Here is a 13,796-nt window from a genome sequence, read left to right as displayed (position 1 = left end):
TCCATTAGGCTCCGTGAAAACATGCAGGCTCTATGAAAATGGCTGCCTCCATTGACATTAGATACCAGATACAATGTTAGGTATTTCTGCTATGTATTTGAGGATAGGCAAAAAGATAGAGAAATCAGAATGCGAAGACATCTTCACCTGCAGCTATTCTGTCAGAAAACGATGCATGTCTTTCTTGTTTTAGGTGGCAATGATAAGTCATGATGAATGTGCTCCCTTTGATGACAGGATAGCCTGCTGAGTACATCACTTGGAAATGAGAGACTGGGTTAAACTCTTCTAAACCTCAGAGGCTTAATACTTTACATCCAGGAGAACGAACAAGCCACTTACTTCTTGCTGACCTTGAAAGCCTGACCTCTGTTTATAGGCCACCATCAACATTTTCATTGCAGTGTTTTTATGTTTCCACAGACATAACTTGGCAAGCTGTAAAGCTGGCTTTGTTGGAAATATTGCAATGTTCGGCACACAAATACTTTGGCCAATCTAAAGAGGAAAAAAAAAAAACAGGCAGTCAAAATGGCTTGAAATTTAGGGAGACAAATACCATGGTTGTTGCAGTAGGAATGAGTAATCATGCAAAAAGTATTAGATGGGTCCATAAATTTTGAATATTTTGAGCATCAACAGCTTGTTTTATTTTATTTGTCTGATCGTGGTTCCAGTTTCTCTGTTTAATTACTGCCATCATATTAATTCAATGAGAATGCTCTTTGGGACTGAAGTTTTCATGGAAATATTTGCTATTGTTCTCAGGTATAGTTTGTTCCCTATGGGGGCAGAAGAAGGGAAGCAACTTTCCTCAATAAAGTCTGTGTGAAGACTGAGGGAGGTGTCTTGTAGCCTTTGCCTTTAGTGTATTCTCAGCTTTCACCAATGGGATCTGGCTGATAAATCAGAAGCTGGTTTCTGCTTCCTGGGTGTGAGAGGTAAAATTTGAGTCTTGGAAATGTCAGACAGATGTGCTTGTACATTGTATGGTAAATGCAGAACAGGTTTGTGCTTCTGAAAAATGTACAAGCTACTGCTAATGAGGATTTCCTCATGTAGAGAAGAACCAGTACATCTTGGAGATGGGAGATTTTACTACTACATCACATATACTACTTCTCCAGCAGCCCTCTGGTTCTGGAGCTTGCAGAACAGGTACTGTTGTGCTGAGTTATGCACAGATAACAAAACCTCTGGAAGATTCTCCCATATGTCAGTCCAGAAATCCCACACAAATGGACATACTCCTAAGAGTTCCTTGACTCCAGAATACTCAAATCAGAAAAAAAATGAGTTCTTCAGAAGAGCCCAGCAGCATGCAAACCCGGAGAAATGGCCTGCATACTGCATGTACTTACTGCTGGTCTAGGAGATGGAAATTCCTACAGAACATCCAATTGTGAAAACTTCACTATTTTCTCAGTCCTGAATAGCAACCAGATATAAGTTGAAGAAGAACTTTAGGATATGGCAAACATCAATAGATACTAGTACTGGAAACTCTCAAAATATTTCTGGTAAATTAAAATTAAGAAATGGAATTGAATTTAAATGAATCAATATTTGTACAGAAACTGTTTTTGCATCATTGAAAGCAAACATTTTCCTTTCAAAGTTCACTGATTGTTGCTTCTGGGTCTTGTTATTGCGAGGTTATACTTGACTGAGATTTTCTAGCTGGAAGTCCCAGGTAAATTCAGAGAATCCTGAAAGGTACAAAGATGTCAGCTTTGAAGCAAGGTTTTTAAAGAAGCTGGGCACATGTCCTGCTGAGTTGGCTCCTTTGGATCCTGTGTGCTTTTAAGCTTTTTGCCACCTGGATAATTTTGGTGATGTTTCCTTGCTGTCTTTGATAAACTTCTTACGCAGAGGCTGGGCCTCTCTCAGGAACAGGGCTTCAGTGCCCAGAAGCCATGACATACCCAGGAGCGATGCTGATCCTGAGCATTCTTTGAATGCCAATTCTCACTCTTTCCCAGAGCTCGGACTGTGAAGCTACAATGGCTTTATAAGAGGTATAAGTGGAAGACGAAACAGGCAGATGCAGATTTGGTGTTACAGAAAGTAGAAGCAGTGTGAATTCACATCCACCCATGCTCCAATCTTCTCCTTTCTCTGGACCTGTCCTTGAGGCTGAGGTGCCCCAAACTCTCCTCCTGAAGCAATGATGTTCCTCTGCCAGCGGGGTCTCTATTCTGGCCTCTCTTCTCTGCCTGCTTTCCTGGACTTACCTTTGCTTTCTCCTTAGATAGAAGTGCTCTGTGTATATTAAACATTTCATCATCCTTGACAGATGATCCAAGTTCCCATTAGATGATCCCCTGCTCAGTTACTTCCTCTTGAAATTTAGGTTTCGGAAGGCAGCTGGCCAGTGTGATAATGAACTCTTTGTCCCGTGATATTTCAATGCGATGGAAGACAAAAAAATAATGACTAGAAGAGGCCACCCTCTGGTGCATCCTGACTCCCTCTTTCCTAAAGGTAGCCTGGAGACGGTGAGACAGCCTGAAGTGAGCTGGGCAAGATGTCCTGGTATCTCACAACCTGTTCCTTGCTAATTCTGTCCTGAGGACTCAGCTGTTTTTTCCATCACAAGGCCCACAGTATTTATTCCGGCTGGCATGCTCAGGACCTTTTTGCTGTGGCTGGAGATGTGCATAGGAAGTCCTTTAGGAGACTTGGTATGTGTGTGCATAGTCCTACCACACGGCCAGACGTGATGTGCACACAGTGACCATCAGAGAGGGAGGCCCTTGTGCTCTGAAGTGCTGCATGTGTGTAATCAGATGAGTGAGAAAGGCAGTGGTGAGTAGCTGCTGAACGTCTCTGTAACAGGTTATATGACACGTATTGCAGAAAGATGGCATCCCTGCACAATTGTCAGCCCTGAATCACCACTGGGATTAAGAATTTCATCCAACAGAAAACAAGGAGAGAACACAATCGGCAGAGAAAATAGACATACTCTGCATGTGAATTGAAGTCTTTATAAGTTAACCACAAATTCATAGCATCAATCTGTTTTTAAACTGTGCATAGAGAGATTCCACAAAGCGTCGCTCAGTCCCTTTCAGCCAGTCACACTAAATTCATAGGCACAAGCTTTGACAGTTCTGTTTGTTTTTTCCTCAAGAAGATAATCAAGAAGATTTAGTTTATTACTGATGTCGTCCTTTGCACAATTTTTAGCTGAGATGTCAATGCAGGACTAAACACCCAACCTTATCGGTCGTAGCGGAATGGACTGGGCCAGCATTCGCTGATGACCCTGACAAGACAGTAAAAGGCATTACAGGTGCATGTACCGCCTTTGCACGTACTTGATGATAAATTGAGGTGGCATTCATTCCCAAATCATTAATTACGAATTGTCCATCCATTCTCTGCTAATTTAAATGTTCTTTTGGTTTTCATCTTCCCAGTTTGGTATCCTGTGATTTACAACCGAAGCATCTCCCTGTTCAATGAGAGCTTGCTATTTGCAGGGAGGCTCCCACAGAATGAATAATGAAGGACTTTTTATTAAATGATTCTGAAAAGCAAAATCTCACTACTGCTATTTCCTGGAGGGCTTATCTTACAGGGAGACGCACGTGGAGTTGAACCAGAATGGTGGGAAATCTTCAGGAGTAGAGATGATAATCTGCCTTCACAGAATGAGAGAAATTCTGGTGTGATAAATAATATTCACTTGCAAAACCAAATGTAATAGTTACTTGATGAATTTCCCAGGCGTGTGTATACACACAGCATGGCCAGACAAGCCAGCAATCACTTCTGTTATTTTGTATCATACTTACTATGTGTTGTTCTCTGAGACACAGGACAAGCTGTGATATTCACTGTATGGGTACCAGATACACAAATCAACCAATTTGCTAGCACAGAACTGAATATGAATGCAGTCCTATTGTGGGAAAGGAGACGGAGATTGTTGTTTGCATTGTAAGTAGCTGGAAGGTGTTCAAATGCTCTTGTAATGAATACAGTGAGACATAACTGGATAGATACAGAGGTGGTTCCAGAGATTTATTCCTGAGAACATAATTCCTTTCGTATACATCTGTATTCTGTGACACACTTAACAACGACAACAAAAAAGCTTGTACATCTCCACTGTTATTTTAGGGGTTTACGAGGACACTGTAAAATGCTTTAGTAGAGATCTTTTTGCTATATTTGGAATACTAGTCTTAGGAAGCAACGATTAATTTATGAGAATAAACACTGAAAATCCTTCTCAGAATCCTTCTGACTGGCTAAGCCTGTACAGATTTACCAAGACTTGTAATATTACTATTTATTTAATGGTGTTAGATTTGCAGAAGAGATTCTCGTGACCTATTTGCTAGTTTTTATCCTTTCTTCTGAATGGCTATGACCTGTCACTACTGCGAACGATGAGAAAACGGTCCTCATCTGAGATCGTTATAGTTTGCACAGAGTCACCGTGGTACTGGGTTTGGCTCTGGCTGAGATAGCAGCTACGTACCCTGAACTTAGACCAATTACCTCAGTGGAAACACTCTAGCTTCAGAAGGTGTCTGTTCAAGCTAGCACTGAGGCTCAGGCACGAGGCAGCAAGAGGAGAGACACGTTACTTGCAAGAGAATTACAGGAGAAAGCAGCGGTGCGTCAGAAGTATTTGCAGGGAGATGGCCACACTTGGTGCATGCGGCACCAAGACCTCAACTGTGTGCCAATGGTCTGAGTTCTTTGAGTTTGGGGATAATTGCTAGAGCAGTTTGCTTTACCACGTGCAGTTGCTGGCTTGAGCATAAATCATTTTTGATGCATCGCTCTAGTGCCAGCCCTGTGGGGTGTTAACGGAATATTGTTTGCTCTACATACTTTGATTAACCTTGCATCCAGAGGTTTCAGGAGTTGTGCATCGTCAGGGTACCTCTAATCACTTTGTTACCTAGAGGAAAGACTGCCACTTGGTGCACTTCCACACTGTGACCAGGGGTTCCGGAGTGCTGCCCTGACTGCTTACTAGGTGTTTTCTTCCTCCCCTTCCCTGTTGTTGTGGCTTGCATTTTATAAGCAAAAAAGCGTGGCACACAGTAACATCTTCACAGAATTACTTAAAGAGAAAGTAAACAATCAAAGCAGTCATGGTGAGGGAGCCAATGGAAGAAATAAAAATATACAAATCCCAGGAAAAAAATGCTCCTAAAAACAACAACAACAAAAAAACTGCAGGCAAAGCTTTGTATCATAAAGATCTAAAAGCCCAACTCCTATCCCTTTCATTCCTTCCCTGTCATTTATCTCATTACCATCCTCATTGCTCAAGAATTTACAGAAATCTGTAATTGGATATTTTTCATTTTGATGTAGGGCTCCTTGCCATTTCTTGGCATCAAAATACTCTTCAAAATTCATTGTGTTAGATCGTCTGGGCATTGCTCATAGAATGTTACATTTTTCAAACTCTCAAGACACATAGCTCTCAAATATTTTAGTTTAGATGAATTTTGGCTCATTTTAACTTCCTAGAATAGATTTAACGGAGATCTCAATGCTTTCATTATCTCTTAATGGTTATAGAAGTCTTTCCTTAGCACATTTATACAAGTTAAAGCCTTTGGCACATTTAAAAGGTTGTCAACTAATGAGATGTGGCTTTCACATGTATACTACTGAGCCTCATTTCTCAACTTTCGTTAAGCAAGGAAAATGGAACACAAAACTCTCTGGCCTGTACTAGTGCAGAGTCAGAACTTTAGCTTAGTATTTCCTCCACTGCTTTAGGAATTTTTATGACAGATTGAAAGATAGTATTATAAAGTATTTTAAATCACTGAGCATTTTGAGATCATTGTGAATACCACATTTATTTAAGAAGAAAATGGAACAATCTTTTCATAAATAGTTATTCCACTGAGATAGATCAGTATGGATTTATGTTGGATATTACTGGAGAATGCTGTATGTTTAGTCAGGAGACCCAGCCTAACAGTTACTGAAATGCTGAGGTGGGATAGTGTGCAGAATGTTTATCCCATGTATAAAAGATATTGGTAACATGTGGTCTTTGCATCATCTTTCCCTCACTTCTCTCATCACCAGAGATTGGAGCGTTACCCACTCAGTAATACCTGGGAAAGAGTAATTTTTGGGACGACCTGGGCAGACATGCAGGGAAGCAGATATTGTGGTTTGGCAAGGCAAGGTGCAGGAAGGCTGAAGTGCTGGCTGGGATGCAGAGCTGGGATGGAAGGGCTGGTGTGGCTTAGGTTGCAAGGATGTATCTAGAAAAACAGAAGTCAGGGGCTAAAGGTAACCACATTTGTAAGGGAGGTGGGAGCAGAAGGGTAGACAAACTTTTACAAGAAAAGAGGAACGTGACCCTGATTTAAAATATTAGATAACTTTGGAAGAATTGTTGCCAGCTACTTGATGCTCTTGCTATGGCTATAGAAATAATAGCTTTCTAAGTGCTCATCCAATCTTTTCTTCCTACAGATTTTAACAACAGCTGAACTTACACGGTGGTTTCATCTCTTTAGGCTTGTCTTCTCACCACCGATTCTTTGTACTTTTCTAAAAATATATATTATAGGCTATTATAGGTGAAAAGCAAAACATCTGACAACTCACAGGGACAAGAGAAAATTTTCAGCTTTGGTGGTAATTCACACAAATTATTGTATGACCTGCTGATGACTGTAAGAATAGTCATAAGATATTTCAGCTGTTTGGAGAGCTTTCACAAGAGCAACAGAATTTTCATTACCAAGCTCTATAACATGACAAATGAGCTGAACTGGAACTACAAGGAATAATGACATCAGAGAAGGACAACTGTGGGAAATTCTTTCTTTTCTAAAGCCTAATAACATTTAACCTTCTACTAAACTGTTCAAAAACTTTGTGATGTGTAGCTAACATTGCAGTGCCCTTCACCTGAGCCTTTTCTAGGAAGTGCCACAGCATGCCTTTCAGTGTCAAATTCTCTCACAAATGGAAAGAAAGGAATCAAAGTAATTTTGCACCTTGCTAGTTAGTGGGAAAGTTTCATAAAATATCTTTGTGGGAACAGCTTTCAGTCTGGTTAATGGGAGGAAGACATTTATGCAATTGTCATTTTATTCCTTGTGTATCATGCCTTCCGGCTTCTGAAGGGTTTTTTCTGCAGTAAGGATATTACTGAGGCAGAATCAATAAAGTCTATCTGTTTCAGAACAAACACTGGGAATTTCTCCCATAAAAGTGTTTTTTTCTTTTTCAGTAATGGTATTCAGATTAAAATTGCATGATTCGTTTTCGTAGATAAAAACTCATAGCAATTAGATTTTTTTAGATGATTATGGTTCCTGGCAAAGAGATACTGTGGTTTTATTTTTTTTCGTATTTCAGTCAGGTATAATCAGGCACTGCAGCAAACATTTGCAAGATAGTCAGCTCTGGAACAGTAAGAGGAGTCAGGAATCCCCCCGTCAGAATACTGAGCAACACAACCTGTTTTACTGGTGTTACCTATGATAATGGCTGCAGCTCATTTAGAAATGCAGTCTGGAAGAGGAGCTACAACAGCTATCAAATGCTGGAAAACCTGTGTTATTCCCAAATATTGCAGTGCAGACTAATTCCTCTGGCTATGTTGTGTTAAGGTCTGTCTTTTACTTTAGTTTATAATGGGTGATCGTTTAAAAGAAAATTGACTACACACAAGCATACCACAGCTCCTGAAAAGCTAAATTTTTCCTCCTAAGTAGACGATCTTCTTCGTAAATATTTGATTTACTTTGGCAAACATTTAAATGGCAATCCTTCTACATCTACAGCATATATAAAGGGCTCATTTTTCTCTTATGTCCCCTTCTGGATCTATCCCACTTTTTTCTCTGTTCCTGCCTTGCTTCTCTTAGTAATAATTGCTGGCTCCCCAGAAAATCAGGCTTATTCTGTAGATGCTTTGCCCTATTCATTAAACAGGGAGGAGAGGGGAAGAGAGAGCACAGTCCAGCACAATACATAGCATCCTCCTGAGCAACCTGTCTTGAGCACAAACTGTCCCCTGCAGTATGGTGACGCTTGAGAACTGAGATGCTGATGAGAAGAGCACAGCTGAGAGCTCACATGAGAGTAGAAACACTGAAAAGAGTCAAGTTCATGCTCTAGGAGGGAATAAAGCTAGTGCCCACAAGTAATTAAGTCCCACTTTTGAATCTTGTGTTGCTGAGAAAAGGATGTATAATACTTCAGGGTACTGACTTTCTTCTTACCACTACTGGTGGAAATCAGTCAGATCTTTATTATATTAACACATCAGATATACCATTTTTCTCTGGGCCTTTTTTTTTTTTTTTTTGGCTGTGTTTTGTGTTAATTACAGTAAGATGAAGATGGTGGGAAGATTTGTCAGAAGTGTTTTTCTCCCTCTCTTTTTCTCCTTCACTTTATTCAGCACATTTCTGCAAATACTACATGGAGAATGTTAAACACCCAAGGAAGGGCACATTTAGCATGGGAAATATCAATATAACAGTGTTTATGTGGCAGGGTAATATATATCTGTTCAATAAACACTCAACCACAGGTCCCAGCTCCATGTGCCAGAGTGATGTAGGTAGAGTAACTAAAACTTCAAAAATAAAAAAAGCCTCTGAAGGCCTTAAAGCAGTTTTCGAAAGTCAAGAATTATTTTATCCTCAGCTCTCTACAAGAACTTTGAGAATAGTATTAACCTTAATAAAGCATTTCTCTAAAAATGCAATTTGAGAGGGAATGCGAGGAGCTGTGCTTACCCACTGTGCATTTATTTTAATAGTGTTTTACTTCTCCCATGAGTACTGAAGTAAATGATTCTTCCTAGTGTTGGATTTCATTTTGTCTACAAGGGGGAGTTAAATTTTGTCTTAATCACATTCTGACTGGAGAACTTCATATGGAGCCCAAAATACTTTGTGTTCTCAAGGGCTGATCTGAAATCCAAGTCAGCTAAATGAAATAAAAAATGGCTGTACAAATATTCCTGCTCATATTTTTTTGTTTGTTTGTTTTTACTTCATTTCTTGTAGTAGGTCACATTGCCGGAACTCCATGACTTGGGCCCAGCACCAAACGCAGCCAGTGTCTTTGGCTGTCGGCTGACAGCACGGATCTACAAAACTCAGCAATTCCTGCAATTTCCTGCCCTGTGCAAGGTTCTTTCTTTTGTACTCCAAATCCCAGTTACTTTGGTAACTTTCTTAGAGATTGTTGAAGTAAGAAAATAATAATTCTACATCTTTTAAAGCATCTTCATGACATACTAATGGAGTCCATCTTAGATTCACCAATGGTATCTAGTTCACATTTATGAGAATGCTGCAAAACTCACTTTTTCTTCTCTGGTAATGAGAAGGCTTAAAGAAAAGTTTTTTGTTTATGCTATCATTTGTTAGAAACTTGTTTTATTTAGACTATTTGTTACCACTGATGAGGCCCATCCAAAGTGCTCAAAGAGTTCCCTCTTAGAACTTTAAATAAACAATGGCATTCAGTAGCCCATCATTGTTAAACATTCTTCATAGCAGGTCATGAACTTCATACTGGCCTCAGTAGAGCTGTGAAAATTCCATCAGTGCTATGTTTCTGTGTAATGATTTAATTGAATTTTCTTATTGCTGGAGCTTGTCATTATGGCAATGATTTTCATGCTGGCCTTCTAAACTCACAGCGTTTTTGCTCAAGTCTAAATAATCCAAAATTGTTGTTATCAGTGTGTAGTCTGCTGGCAACACAGAAGGCCTGAATGAGCAAGCTCTTAATTAGAGGACTGGGGAATTTTCTTAGTTTTGTCTTCTTGCTTAAGAACTTAATTTTCAATTCCTCTTTTTCCTTTTTTTTTTTTTTTTCATTTAAATGGAATACACAATTGACTTCACAACCTGCAACATAAGTCTTAGGAACCTCCTTCTGTGTAAACAGAAGGAATATATATTCATTAGTATGTAGTAGGTAAAGCTGAATTTAGTTTTGGAAAAAAAAAATTGTCAAGAATCTGGGCAATGTGGAAGTGTTAAGCTCTCATCTAACATTGTTCTGGGTAGGCACAAAGCTATTCAAGACAATAGCTCTTCTACATTAACACAAGATTGTGGCTGAGAATTTAAATGCTGCAAAGCCTGTGGAATTCGCACAACAATCACATCTTAGGCCTCTGTGGTACTGAAGATTAATTCTAGTCTGGGCAATGTTTTTGCATGATAAACCCATTCTGACCATGCAGTGATCACAGGCACAGGATATTGACACTGAGGTGTGTATGACTTGGCACAAAATAGGCATTGATGAGGAAGTGGGCATGGCTGAGGAGGTAAACAAGTAAGGTTAAAACGTGTGGCCAGAATACATCCCACTTTGTTTTATAACTTGGAGTATCAGCCCATGCATTTTGACTGGTTTTGCATAATGACCAGTTTTTCATTTTACCCAACTCAGCTGTTTTATACTCCTTCAGACAGCAGAAGTGCTATATAACTGACACAGGAATAAATACTAAAGTGAGTCATCTTACAGTTGAGACTCAATATTCATCAGTATTTTTCTCTTTTCACAAGCTCATAATTTGAATTTCATGGTTTTGTTTCTATAAGTTGTAGCCTTTTCCCTAAAGTGTGCTTGTTAGTTTTTGAGGGTAAAACATTCATCCCTCACCTTGAAAAAATATTTTGAACATTAGAAGCTTTGGCACAATTCTGCCTGGCCTTTTGGTAGTTAGCTTTTATTGACCTCAAGACCTGGTGGAAACCCACTCTATTTTTGTTAGAATGCCCAAAATAACTTCCCAGTTTGAATGTGAATATGAATAGCTTAATTTTCTTGAGAAGTGTACATTTGTTAACATCAGTTCTTAATTTTCATTTTACAGTGAATAAAAAATAATTCCAAAATAGTGGAAAATTCAGAAGATATTTTGGTCATGGATCATGCATTGTCATAACACTGTTCAGTTAAGCCATTTATGTTAATTCCCCTCCTATCTGTATGTCAGTGTTTTGTTCACAGCAAGGCATTGTGTGAATACCTTTGAAATGCCTTTAAGACAGGAATAACAACCATATCTTTTGTCTGTCTGTCTGTCTCACTGGATATGCAGGTCCTGGGGACAGCAGTCCTACTCCTCCCAGGAGGAGACAAGTTCTAGAAATAATGCACTAGAAAGTAAATATAAGAGGATTGATACTGTAAGGTCATATTTTGCATGCTGTTCACCTTGAAGAAAAAGGGCTGTGGATCTCACAGTCTTCTCTTTTTGGCACCCTAAATTGGATGCTCTGCATTATTTTATTATTGATGCCTGCTTTGGTCAGGCATCTGATTTTGAGATTTCAGCACTTGTGTTAGGCAAATAAAGTAGGCAATTTGAATAGATGTCATTGTGCCAGAGGACTGCAGGGAGAGCAAGTGCCAAATTTAAGACTATATTATACACACAGAATGCTTAATGCTGCCGTCTAGCTCAGCAAGCCAATTCAGAGCCAATCCCCTGAGCCAAAAGTGAACCAGCTCTACTTATTTCAGAGTCCAAACACAGAAGGCAAGTAATTTGTTTTGGACTTGGAATTGTAGATGGGAAAACCACTGTACTTCATCTGGATGTTTACCTTGCATATTTCTCATTTTATTTATGGAAAGTCATGGAGCCTGCAAAACCAGCTCTTTGCCAGTCTTGCTTTAAATTTTGTATGAATCTGAGTACTGAAGTATGGGTTTCAGAATGTCCCTTTTTCTGTTTACCTTGCTTTGATTTATTCTGCAAGAAATTCTGTTTGCCTATCCTGTTGAATTGTGCATTTGAAATTGATTTGGGATACTTTTGGTGTTACCTTTTCTTTTCTTATTTGTCCTGCCAATGTAGCCTGTGGAAACAAACTAGTTCCTTCAAAATTGAATTGACTTGAAGGGCAACAAGGCTTGTTATGGGCTTGGAGAATATGCCCTACGAGAAGCAACTAAAGGAACTGGGGCTGTTTAGTCTGGGGAAGAGGAGGCTGGGAGGAGACCTTATTGCTCTCTTCCAATACCTGAAAAGTGCTTACAGCAAGAGAGGGGCTGGTCTCTTCTCACTGGTGACAGGTGACAGGACGAGGGAAAATGGCCTTAAGTTGAGCCAGGGGAGGTTTAGTTTGGATATCAGGGAAAGCTTCGTTACAGAAAGGGTAGTTAAGCACTGGAATAGGCTCCTCGGGGAGGTGGTCGAGTCACCATTCCTGGATGTGGTTAAAAACCATTTGGATGTGGTGCTCAGGGATATGATTTAGTGGAGGGTTGTTAGTTAGGGTAGTACGGTTAGGTTGTGGTTGGACTTGATGATCTTTAAGGTCTTTTCCAACCTGAGCAATTCTATGATTCTATGATGCTATGATTCTTTCTGCCTGCATGTACTTGACTCTTGGGAAACAGGACATAGGCAAGGAAGGAAAGTAAGGTGGAGCACAGAATAATAAACTTACTTGAACTCCTTTTTGCTTTCTGAATCCCTTTTAGCCAAATACCAGATAATCTTTGGGAAAGGCCATGTGGTTTTGAATAAAACTGACACTCTCAGTGTTATAAAGAATCTTCTATGGAATGTGGGGAATGATGCAATCTGATCTCGGCACTGAATCCAGTTCCACACAGTAGCAACCCATAAGAAGGTGACAGCTTCAGACTTTTTTACATTTCTTTTTCCCTCTGCCATTCAGTAGGAGCACTGTAGTGCTCTCTCTTCTGTTCAGAACAGTTCAAGCTTTCCAGACCGAAGACTCAGTTTAGGTTCCTATGTACAACAGCTTGCGCAAAGTTGCAGGTCAGGTAAGTCAGCATTTTCTTTTCTTAGAGAAAGCAGCAGTGGCTTGAGGGTAATTTGGAGCTGCAGCATGAGCACTTTATGGAAACACAGCCACGTGCTTGCAAAGCTTGGCCAGATGAGGATTCTAGATACTTGAGGTTTCATTTTAATACAAACCAACAAAAATTGCAGAAATCATACTGACAGGCAATTCTCCATTTACATGGGCCTGGTATCACTGAAATGTGCTGTTAAAAGATGCATGCTCTCCAGGTGTCTCTCTGCCAGCTTGAGCTGAAGATTTGGCACATGGAACTGACAACTGAATTTGGAAGTCTGAATGAAGGGCTAGTGTTCAGGCAGAAAAACTTTGAAGGACAAACCAGATTTCCAAGATAATGAAGGAATTATTTCCAAACTTAAAAACTGTCATATGGTTGTTTGAAGGGATCTCTGCAAAAACCTACCTTTAACAATGTTCTTGCTGAAGTTTCTAGACACTTAAAATTTTCACATGAACTATTGCAAAAGAATTTGGGGTGAAACTTGGTTCATGGTGAAATCAATGGCTGGGCTTTATATTGGTTCTAGTGCTTTCTATGCAATAATTTGAAACTCAAGGGGAGAGGAGGATTGTCATGTGGTTACTTGGCTTGGCTGCCTTTCTAATTTGCTGTTGTGGGAACACAAAATTGCTTGTCCAGTGTGTCACTCAGCGTATAACAAGTAGCTCGAAATTACTTGTGTTGAAAAAGCAATTACCACTCCTGTAGCGAAAAAAAAAAGGCATGTATATACCATGTCCTTTTTTCTAGGAAGGCTGCTTAATGACACAGGACATGTACATAAAAAAATAATAAGTTTATTTTACAGCTTTATTGCATACTGGACTTTTCACATTTCAAGATTCCTGCTCCCGAGGAGCTTTTGCCTATGTGTAGGCGTATGTGTGTGGGTGAGTGAGAGAATAAAAGGAACATGGTGTCCTTAGCTTTAATAGTTTATTTTATATTATTGCCTTGTG

This window comes from Meleagris gallopavo, chromosome 1, assembly GCF_905368555.1.
Source record: "Meleagris gallopavo chromosome 1, MGAL_WU_HG_1.1, whole genome shotgun sequence".
Lineage (NCBI taxonomy): Eukaryota > Metazoa > Chordata > Aves > Galliformes > Phasianidae > Meleagris > Meleagris gallopavo.
Note: the sequence above shows the minus strand (reverse complement) of the source record.